Genomic DNA, 10,895 nt, shown 5'->3' with positions numbered 1-10,895 from the left:
ACTGCTGCTGGCTGTTTGGCACGCATTAAAAGAGGAGACAGTCAGTAGAGGATTTCTCTCGCTCAACTCTTTCTGGCTTCTTAGTTCATCTTCAAAAACATTTTTTTTTTTTTTTTTTAAATAGATGGGAGCAACTAGCGTCACTGTGGAGCAGCGGCTGTTTCCGCCACAGGTGAAAGTTTGTTGCTGTGAAAAATGAAAAACAAAGAGTTCCTCCGGGTTGTTTGGCTACGAGTTGAAGTGATGCCGAGGTGTTGCCACGGGCAACACGGAGAGTTTTGACTCACACCGGAACAGCAATTCAATAACCAGAACACCATGAAATCTAGCGGAGGAAGTTCACGCTCCAATGAGGGAGACTGTATTAAACAAACTTCCTGAACGTGCAGATGAAGACAGGACCAATTTGTCTATCGTCCAATGAAAAGTCTTGGCACACCCAAGGCGCATGTGGAGGCGGAGAACCGTTTCCGACATTCAATATACTGCCACAGTGGTTGGTGCTCTGCGTCCTAGGTCATCTATCTATATTGCGTCATCCTTTAAAGGGTAGCAAGGGGGGCTGGAGCCAATCACAGCTGACATTGGGGCAAGAGGCAGGATCCGATGAACCTAACACCAATCTGCATGTCTTTGGACAGGGGGGCGGAAGACGGAGTACCGGGAGAAAACCCCCACAGACACAGGGAGAACAGGGAAAGTCCGCACATGTCACGTCGACAAGGAGCAGGATCCAAATGCAGAGTGCAAAAAAGTAGTCATTTAATAACTAGAAAAGAAAACAAACTTCCAAAGTAGAACAAAAAACAAAAAGCAACAGAAGGTGTCAACGGGAATGGGAACGGGAACGGAAACGGATGATCTCGGACAGAACACAGGAGCCAAATCACAGACGAACTGACACAGACAAAGGGAAGCACAGAGACTAAATAGACACAAGTGACAATGACACAATCATTGGGGCAAGAGACAGAAGTCAAAACGCCGAACACACAGGAGAACAGGAAGTGACAAGACACGATATACCTCGGAATCTCGAACCCCGGAAGTCGGGTTGGTGATTTTTTTCCGACATCCGGAGTCGGGAATTGCGACTCGCTGGGGCGTCCTTTTGCAATTTCCGACTCGGAGGTCGTAATTCCGAGTTCCGAGATCATACTGGTACGATGAACCCGAGTCCCGAGTTCCGAGGTAAACTTTGTCAGTCTTGTTGCTCTCTGCGCCAGTTCATCTTTGATCCAGCATTTTCTAAAGTTAGTCTTTCCGCGTTTTTTGCCTCTGAAGCAGTCACTTTTCTTTCTTTTGCCCCGCCTTCTTTTTGGATCCTGTTTTGTCTCGATTTCTTTGCGAGGCCTTGCCGTGGGATTTCTGGTTGTGACAGGTTGATAAAAAAAAGGTTCTAAGGGAGCTTGTAACTGAGGCACTTCATTAGAAAAGAAAGGTTTAAACAATGGGAAGAAATCGCTGATGGACACGAGAGTGACTAGAAAAAGAGGGATAAAATACTAATCCCGCCCCCCCTGAACTTGAAGGAATGAGTTTCTATCAAAAAACTCATGCACATTCCCCTGTTGTACGCAGGTGAGTTTAACAGATGACCCCGCAAACCCTCAGTTATTTCTATGTGGCCGTGCGTTTATGAGTTTGTGTTTGAGTGGATCCTCTGTGCCGCAGGTGAGGATCTTTGGCTGCACCTGTGGGGTCTCCTCCCAAGGGGGCGGGGCCGGAATCACGGGGCGCCACCCGGTGAGCTGTCAGCTCCTGATTGGTTCCATAACCCATTTCCTGCTATTCAAAAAAATCTTCAGGATCTTCAGCTTGCTGTCATGACCTTGTTCTTCAAATTGCTTTTTTCCGATCGTCGTGGTGTTTCGCCGATCCACTGCTGCTGGTACAGTTGGCTTTGGTGTGTATAGGTTCATTTTTTGTAGATAGATTATTCACTTTGTATAAAAGCACTGAGAAGTAGAGAAGTGAAGGGTGAACCGCCATTTTGCTTTTGCCCTGTTCCCTCCTCTTTTTGTTTGTTAGGAAGTTGGCTTTTCTTTGGTTTGTAAGGTGACCTAGGGGTTTGTGAGATTCCTTTCTTTTATATAAAGTACCAGGGAAGGGAACAGCCTCTTCTTCTATCTGTCTTGTTTAACCTTTATGTTGTGCTCTTCTTACCAGTTGCAATGCATCCACAGGAACCAATTAAATGCAAAAAAGTACAGTACACACGTCTCCCTCCTCCAGCTGTTACAAGGCTGCATAGTAAGCTGCAGCATTATTTGGTGTGTGTGTGTGTGTACGTGTGTGAGAGAGAGAGAGAGGATGGAGGAGTAGTAAGGGAGCGCATTGGTCGGCGGGGATTGGTCACATGACGGTGACAGCATGTGCGGTTTAAAAGAAAAGGGGAAAAGAGACTTGAGCATCAGATGCGGCGCCGACAACGCACCGAGGATCCGGCTAGGGGCCACCCGGACATCGAGCCTGCTGAACGGCGACGACCCGACCCGACTCGGCGCGTCTTTTTCGACCGCCTCGCAACAACAACAACAACAACAACAACAACAACAACAGATCTCCTCCCTCCCAGTTTCTGCATAAAAATTTAAACAGCACTGACCTGCCTTTGTTTGGTCCATCACCAACAACACCAGCGCAGCAGCGAGGGAGCTCTCATCACCTCTCTGCAAACAGGTAAGAGGATGGAACTTTGGCTCTTTTTCCCCCCCAAAGGAATCGTTTACGCGTAATTGTTCCATGAGCGCATTTACGCGTCGTTCCGCGCGCGCGCCCCCCAAACCCAATTAACAACCGGATTCAAACATCACTTCATTTGTCCCGCAGTGTTTGAAACACATCTCCTGACTGAGCATGTGCACCTGAGAAAGACGGGGGCCAGGAACATATGGTGTGTGTGTGTGGGGGGGGGGGGGGGGGAAATGCGCAAACATAACCCAACTGCTGTTTCGTACATTTGCAAAGGTTTTCTTGTTCGTGACTTGAGGCTACATGATTACTTACTCACAGTCACCGCATGGCAGCCCAATTACAACATTGGATGTGAAATTCATTGTGCCTTTTTGCCAGTAGTAGCCTGAATACAAAATCCCCAATTTCCAATTAGCAGTCCCCCAATAACTGTGCAAGTATGCCCGTAAGCAAACGCATGCAGTGTAAATGTTTCAACATGCAGAGGCCAGTTCGTTTCATTCTTTTCCCGTTTTAATTTGCTGTTTTGCTGCTGGAGTTTCTCTCTCTCTTTATGTCCATCTCAGCAAATGTGATGAATCTCTCTTTTTTATTATTATTATTGTTTATTTCTGTATTTTCCTTTGGCTGGTTTACAGAAACATTTTTGTATGTTTGTTCTGAAGGCTTCATGGTTTGAATCTCGTATGTGGGGGAAATCTTCCCCGTGTTTGCCCCTGAGCAAGGCAGCAGGTGGAAACGGCTCCGGCAGTCATTTTCGTGTTTTTTTTATCTGGCCGCCCAGTTTGTCACACCAGAAAGTCAAGGCGACCGCAGTTTATTCTGCATTTTTTTAATGTAATTGCTTCCAGAGTCCATCTGGCGCACATGTGTCTGTCTGCATCCCAATGATGACCTGCACGGTCAGAGATGCAGACCTCCTACTGCTGCTCGTCCTGGATGCTGAGCGGGCTGCAGGCTCACACCGTCGCCTGGCTGCACACCGGGCAGTCCAGTCCATCCTCACCTTATCCTGAATGTCAGGGCCGCTCTCTTCTTCTGCCAACTTCTCTTGTTAACTTTACTTACACGGCACAATTGGAATCAGGACTCAAAACGAACTTTGATCTCTGAGGCGTCTCTTGTCTCCCGCTGACTCCCTAAGTGTCAGTGTCATGATTTTCAATATGATGGTAAATGGAGGTGGGCTGCTGCGCTCCTACTTAGTTCACACTTAATCTTTCTCTCCAGAAATTGAGACCAAAGAATTGTTTTTATAAGAATCAGAGCAGTGGAATTCCATCACTTGGTTTTGCTTTTTGCACCCTTTTGGTCATTGTGGTTTTTTTTGTGGTTGACCATTTTTCAATAACTGCCCCACAAATGATTCCCTCATCCAATGACAATATATTGTTATATGACATTGTTAAATACAGGTACATGGCCAAATAAAAGATTTACTTGTTAGCATTTTGTCCAGTAGTCTCGGGCAGAATGCAAAGGCAGCAGCACACAGACCAGATGAGTCAAAACACAACGGAAGCGAGCGACAACACTGATGTCAACATGCAGATGCGATGGATGTTGACGCCGGTTGCCATGGCGATGTTTTCACACGGTGACTGTTGGACGTTCTGCCAAGCAACACTCATCAAAAGTGAATCGGCCCTCATCTCGCTACGTCTCCGTCCATGCTCGCGGTGGCGCTTGGATTACGTCCATCTGACGAACTGCAAAGCTAGCGCCATAAATATGAGCAACATTGCTCATTTGTTTACAGCCACACGGCGATAGTATACTTACTTTAGTACACTCAGTCATAGTGCGCTGTGTGAACAACATCGCCATGGCAACCGATGTCATCATCGGCTGTCTCTCCCTCCCGTTGCGTTGGGACGTCTGGACCGCCCTACGTATATCTGCCCTCAAGGGATCATCTTACAGTGGACAAAGCTGAGTACTGTGAGAGAGAAAGCAGAAATAATAAGTGCTCCAAATTTGAAAATGTAAAAAAAAAAAAAGCCAAAACCATGGAATACAGTGTCCTTAAGTGCCACTTCCAGGGATCCCTGTGTTGTGGTGGTACCACAGTAAAATGATCCGATCAAAAATATTCCCCAGATCTACAGTAAGTGCATTTTTTGTAAAAGGTCTATGGTCATATCTTGTGGCTTCGCGGTCCATTTACTGAATGTACCATCCCTCATGAGGGAGAGAGCCACTGAGAGGGACTACATGCAGAGTTTTTGTGTCCACGTTAAACGGGTTTTTAACAGCTGTTAACTCTCCAATCTAGCAGAAATGTTTGGAGTTCCCCAGTCGGCCGCGTAGAAGAAGCTCTGCTCAGAGAACGAAAAACCGAACCGCCTTCGGACGGAATGACGCCGAGGGGCGAACCGTCCCCTCCTTCACTCTCACTCAAACCATGAGTCACCAGCGACGAGTGAACAGAACAAGCAAATTCCCATGCAAACAATTTAGCATTTTTCCCACAGGGAAAGGCGAAGGGGGCGGCGCGCAGCTTTCCGTACAGCCCGTCTCTTCCTGTTAACGCCGCCGCAGAAATGCCTGCTGCCTCTCTCTCCCTCGCATGTGTTTCATTTGAGTGGCTCCTGGTAATGTGCTTCCTGGTTATCCTCAACGCTCTCAGTCTGCAGACCCTCGCCTTTGTTCGGGCTGAACATTCACCTTGTGGACCTTTTTTTTTTTTTTTTAATACACCTCTACACACGCGTGCTGTAAACAAACTGCATTTCCACCGGAGGACGAGCAATTTTTTAAACGGCAGCCTCTTCCATGTAAATATCCTTTTCGAACGCCCCGCGGCCAGGGAACTGCACCTGTTATTGTCTGCGTATCAAACGGCAGTCCCTCTTGTTGCCTGCATTACGGGCATTCAATTGTTAAAGGGGGCATTTTGCCGGGGTAATAAGAATATAAGAATGTTGTCCATGTATTCGAAAATTGTACCTCGTTGGTAAAAACAAATTCTGTGCACGTTGTCAACAGGGGATAAGGACCCAACTCCTGCTGCGGCTGACGAGAGACATCGCTTTGTCTACCCGGCTTTTTTGAAAGCGGCTGTAAAACATCACTGTGCTCTGACATTTAAAAAAGCACACAGATTGACAGGTTAATTAATAAAGATTAGAATATAAAACTGGTCAGATTTCGATGAATCGAGGGGGGAGGAGGGGTTCCTGTTGTTCCCCGACTGGCTGGAGGCGTTCGTCCATTATGCAGGAGGAACGTCGAGTGTTTTTTTTTGTCTTTTTATTTTACAGCAGGACTGGAAAACGTGCCAGAGTCTGACTGTACAGCGCTTTGCCCTGAACCACAATTAACCGATCGAATGGACATCGTTGCTCCGACACTTTGAGTTGTCTTCAACAACTATATCTTCATTTGCTACAGCTGTTGTCTGAGGAAAGACCCACGGACTCAGGTCTCGGTCTCGGGCTGCGTGTTCCCCGTTAAAGGCCGGAAGGTTGAGGAATACACTGGGTTACTTTGTTCCTGTCCTGTGTGAGAATGCGGGGCAGAAAATACAAATCGAACCCACATTTTATCATTAATAAAATGTGGGTTTGATTTAGTAAGTGACTGCATATTACCACCTGGCATAGAAGTATAGAGACACTTTATTCCTTATACTTTGACAAAACATGAAAAGACATTGGATAGAAACGAGTAGAAGTACAGTATGCCTCATGTATCAAGGGCATTAAACACACCTTCAGCCTGTTGTACGTGTATTTAAGCATTTACAATGGTGTTCGTCACAACAGGTGATCTACTGCACCGCCCGTCACACGCGGTCACACTCACTTGCAAGTGGACGCGCACAGGCGTCATTTTCCATTCTCGGCAACAGTACGTCGGTTGAAACAAATCTCGCCGTTCGCCTAATTCCGTCAGCTGACGTCGATTTTCACAGAGGATGAGAACATGAAAGGGAAAGTTCCATTAAGCCTATAAGCCTCAGATGAAAGACAAGACAAGTGAAGGGAAGGGGAAAAAGCAAGCGTACGACGAGCACTGTGAATGTGAATGAAAGCTGCATGTTTGTAACCCACACACACACACACACACACACACTCCAACATAAACAACAACAACAACAAGACAAATTTCCGTTTGCCTTCCAGTAAAGATTAACGACTTCCTCCATTGATTTTACCCCCCTGCCGCTGCGCTGGAGGAGGATCGATGCTCCTGTGGCACCGCAGGAAAAAAAGAACATTGAATCACAGCGCTGTCATAAAAAAAAGAAAAAATCCTGAACATGGCAGTTTGTAGCTGCACGATCCAGTAGTTGTGTCGCCGAAATGTCCATTGAGTTTTTGAAAAGGCGCTGTTATCACGCCGTATGATTACAAAAATTAGTACACGGTACATCACGTTTTAAGACGAACGTGTAAAAAAACGCAGACAATAGGTAAAAAAACGCATGACAGGGAATAGATTTTCCTCAATGCCCCTTCTTTGTGTTTTTAACTGTGCCCCGATCAGACACGTTGTAATTCAGCTCCTTGCTGTTTCCCGGTGCCGTTGCCAGTCAGACGAACAGTGGTGTGTGGTGATCCCATTTCATGTAGCTGCTTTATTGCCACAGAGCAGCGCTACACGACTTCGAGATCCGATTCATTATGGCGGTTGGCCTGGAACCGTGAGGTCCGTGACGGGGGGACGAGCCGCTGCACTGCTCCGAATCCTGGAGGTCTTGATTCAGAGGCGGTCGGCTTTTAAATGTGGAGGTTTGGCGTTGCCAGTTCACTACACTTGTGGATAGATGGTAGCAGGTTCCTCACCGAAGTCGATCTGAGGGGACCCAGAAATGTCGCCGCCCTGCTGGCCCCTTTTTACGAACGCTTCTCATTCTTTGTAAAGTGGTCGATGCTCGTCCGTTTTCAACCAGAATTCAACAGCTTCTCGTTTCACAAGCTCCCGGGGGAATTAGCATAGTGTAACATTTTCCGGGGGGACAAATTACAGCTTCTGAAATACAACACAGCTTGCGGGGGCTTGTTGAGACGCCAATTAATCATGTGGGTTTGCTCTTAAAAAGTCAAAAATCTTAACACCCGCATTTCGTGCAATAACCGGCGGGAAGGTAGGGACGCTGTAAAGACTCGGTCAGAGATGTCGTGATTACTCGCAAAGTCAATTTCAGACGCTTTGCCGTGTGTGTGTGTGTGTGTGTGTGTGTGTGTGTGTGTGTGTGTGTGTGTGTGTGTGTGTGTGTGTGTGTGTGTGTGTGTGTGTGTGTGTGTGTGTGTGTGTGTGTGTGTGTGTGTGTGTGTGTGTGTGTGTGTGTGTGTGTGTTTGCTCTTCTGCCGCTGCTGGAATTGTAATTATGTGTTCAACTTCCTTATCTGTCTCTGCTTGCGACCCAGTAGTTTATCAGACCTCTTTGTGGATTTTGCCTTCCCCTGCAATTTGTCCTGCGCTGGTTTGTTTTGATTTTTGTCTATCGGCCTGATGATTGTTCCGCCCACTCCGATGTGATGCCGTTCTGTCCTTTTGAGGTACACCTACCGTGCATCCTCGGCTCAGTAAATCCGACCTGTATGAAGCTCGTCGCCTGCTTGTCAGTGTTTGAGATTGTAAGAGATGTCGATTCGTTATGCTGAAATCTGTGGGTAATTCAGCTCTAGGTTTGTGACTCTGCGATGTGTGGGGATTAAATCGGAGTCAGTTTAGTGCAGCTATTAAATCGCACACATGCACTTGTGAATATGGAGATGTTTGGAAATGCTCTCTCCGTCGTGCAGCTTTTGGCCATTTACATATTCTCCCACTGAAATATGTTCATTGAATCACAAATTAATTTTTTTTCTTCTTCCGAGAAGCTGGGACTCAGTGATGTGCAAAATTGCACGGCACAAAAGATTTGTGAGCGCCCAACAAAAGAGTAGCCCCGGTCCGAACTCCGGGGTGAAATTACATAAAAATAAAAAAAAAAGCCCTAAATCAATGTTTTCTTCAGGAACACGGGGGTGTTAGAGAAAAGAAAAATGACAAATGTGTTTGAAATTATGATAATGTCTCATTTATCGCTGAGTGATTATGTTAAGCACAATTTAAAAATGTGCATAATGATTAGCAAAATCTGAATCAGTTACGAATCACAAGGTCACAGTGGGAGCCTTTTTTCTGTGCCGGGGCGGAGGGTGACACATTCCTTATGGTTTACATTTGTAAAAAAAAAAAAGCTGTCAAATCCACATGCACGCTGTTACTAGGCAGTGCACATTAGACCGTTAGATTACAGGGTCGACTGGTATTGTTCCAATAACAAGCATTTCTTTTTGGCTGACGGAATTAAGTCAGATTAAATCATTGAGACGTTGCATGTGCCGCTTATCAAGTCTAGTTTTGAACAAGTCAAGTCAAGTGACGGGGAAGTAATCAACTGTCTCATAGGTTCTGTAAATCTTCTTGACCGTATTTCCTGTCATGTGTAGTTTATAGGTTACCAATTGTTGTACAACTCTTCAACGCTGCAGCCGGTTGAGGGCAACCAAAAGCAGGTTTTCAGCTGGTCCTAATTTCTTCTTCAAATCCTCTTTTTCATTTGCACATTCATCACCTTGTAAAGTAGATGTGGTGAAGACAGTCACACTGGCATTCTGTTCGAGTTGTGTTTTTGGGCCCTTGTACGAGTCCGCTCTCCTTGTAGCTCTATTTTTGGTCTCCACCATCTGCTGAGGGGAATGACTGGCTCTGGAGCTGTTGAACATGCCACTCCAGCATTATGTGTCCGCTGTTTGTTGTTGTGGTTGCTCTTTATATTAAGAGTGGGGCTTGTTGATTGTAGCTGGAGTCTGGTGATAAATGTTTGCCACTGTGTTCAAGTTATATTCCGGCCAAACTTTGCACTGGCGTGTCTCGTTTCAAAAGGAAAACAATTCTGCGGGAGTCAGACATCCTCGCCGGGTCGATCTGCTCCTCCTTGATAGCTGGACAATGTCCACTTTGGCAGGATCTCGTGAGTGAAATCCTTTGCAGCTTTAACAAAAAAAAAAAAAAGCAAAGAAGATATTCTAGTGCTGTGTTTTCGTTGCTGTGTGGAAAGGGGAGAATGGAAGACTCTGCAGCCGCCGAAAGGTCAGGAGGCAGAAATGAGTTCACCGCTGAGAGTCATCATGCGCTCTGGGGCCAATGGGCAATGCTGTCTGCACAGTCCCGTCCATTACTCATGTAGCATGAGGACCTTGGTTCTGCCACCTCTGTAGTTAAGTGGTGTAATGACGGCCACCTCTGACTCTCACATACACACACGCGCACACACACACACACACACACTCACACTCACACTCACACACACACACACACACTCTCACACACACACACACACACACCCCCCAAGAGAAAGACAAAAATCATTTGTATACAGGCAGCAGCATTATGGGCTGAAATAGCATTTATGTTGCGATCATGACTAAATGTATATCAACCTTTTTGATAAGAAAGTAGTGGTAAATAGAAAAAAAACAGTCAAATAAGCTGATGTCAAACTAAAAATTTCCGGTCAAACTTTTTCAGCATTTCCTTTTGCTGTAATTTTTGAAGTACGCCCGTTGGGGAAATGGACACTTAAAAAGGCTGCACTCAACAGCTCATCCATTTTTATCATGTGCCAGGGAGGGCCGGACAGGGAAATCACTGAGCTGTTGATGTCCAATAACATTTTGGGCAAGGCGAGGCTTGTCCACAACCGACACAAAAGGCAGTTTTGACATTTGGCAATGAGTAATTTTTCCCCGTCGAGTCCCGAGTCAGATTCAATTATTATCTGACCGTATTTTTCATTGCGTACAGGGTTTTCTACCAGCATTTAATAACGGCAACACTCTGCCTGACCTGAATTAAAGAGTGCCAATGTAAAAATGATAACACTTGTTATCAAATATAATATTCAACATTTCAGGGGGGGGAGGGGGGGGAAACGCATACATTACACAGCAAAACGCCATATAGGTGAGTGTGGCATTTCTTCAAGGTGTCATCTCTTAAAGTGGTTGAAAAGAAGACGAGATGTCAGGATTTCTGTGATTCATCTTGGCGGGTTATTGATTGATTGATTTCACCGTCCAACCCCCCTTTGTAGTAATGAATCAGACCAACATGTCCACATTTCTTTTCTTTTTCTTTTTACCTGAAGAAAAAGTGTAAAAACGAACCCGAGCCAACCTGACTGTGATTGACAATCTGGT

At 45.9% G+C, this 10,895-nt stretch overlaps 1 protein-coding gene across 1 annotated transcript in view; it reads left to right on the top strand.

The window, feature by feature from the left end:
• Window positions 1-2,511: 2,511 nt before the first annotated feature.
• The window catches only part of rap1gapb (RAP1 GTPase activating protein b), an 85,129-nt gene continuing 76,745 nt past the window's right edge, over window positions 2,512-10,895 (top strand). The window contains exon 1 of the mRNA XM_035630247.2: window positions 2,512-2,682. The gene's annotated coding sequence lies outside the window, so the exon portion shown is untranslated. The remainder of the gene's footprint in view (window positions 2,683-10,895) is intronic.

Source organism: Scophthalmus maximus, chromosome 6 (genome assembly GCF_022379125.1).
Source record: "Scophthalmus maximus strain ysfricsl-2021 chromosome 6, ASM2237912v1, whole genome shotgun sequence".
NCBI lineage: Eukaryota > Metazoa > Chordata > Actinopteri > Pleuronectiformes > Scophthalmidae > Scophthalmus > Scophthalmus maximus.
The sequence above is the reverse complement of the archived record's forward strand: the minus strand, read 5'-3'. Positions and strand labels throughout refer to the sequence as shown.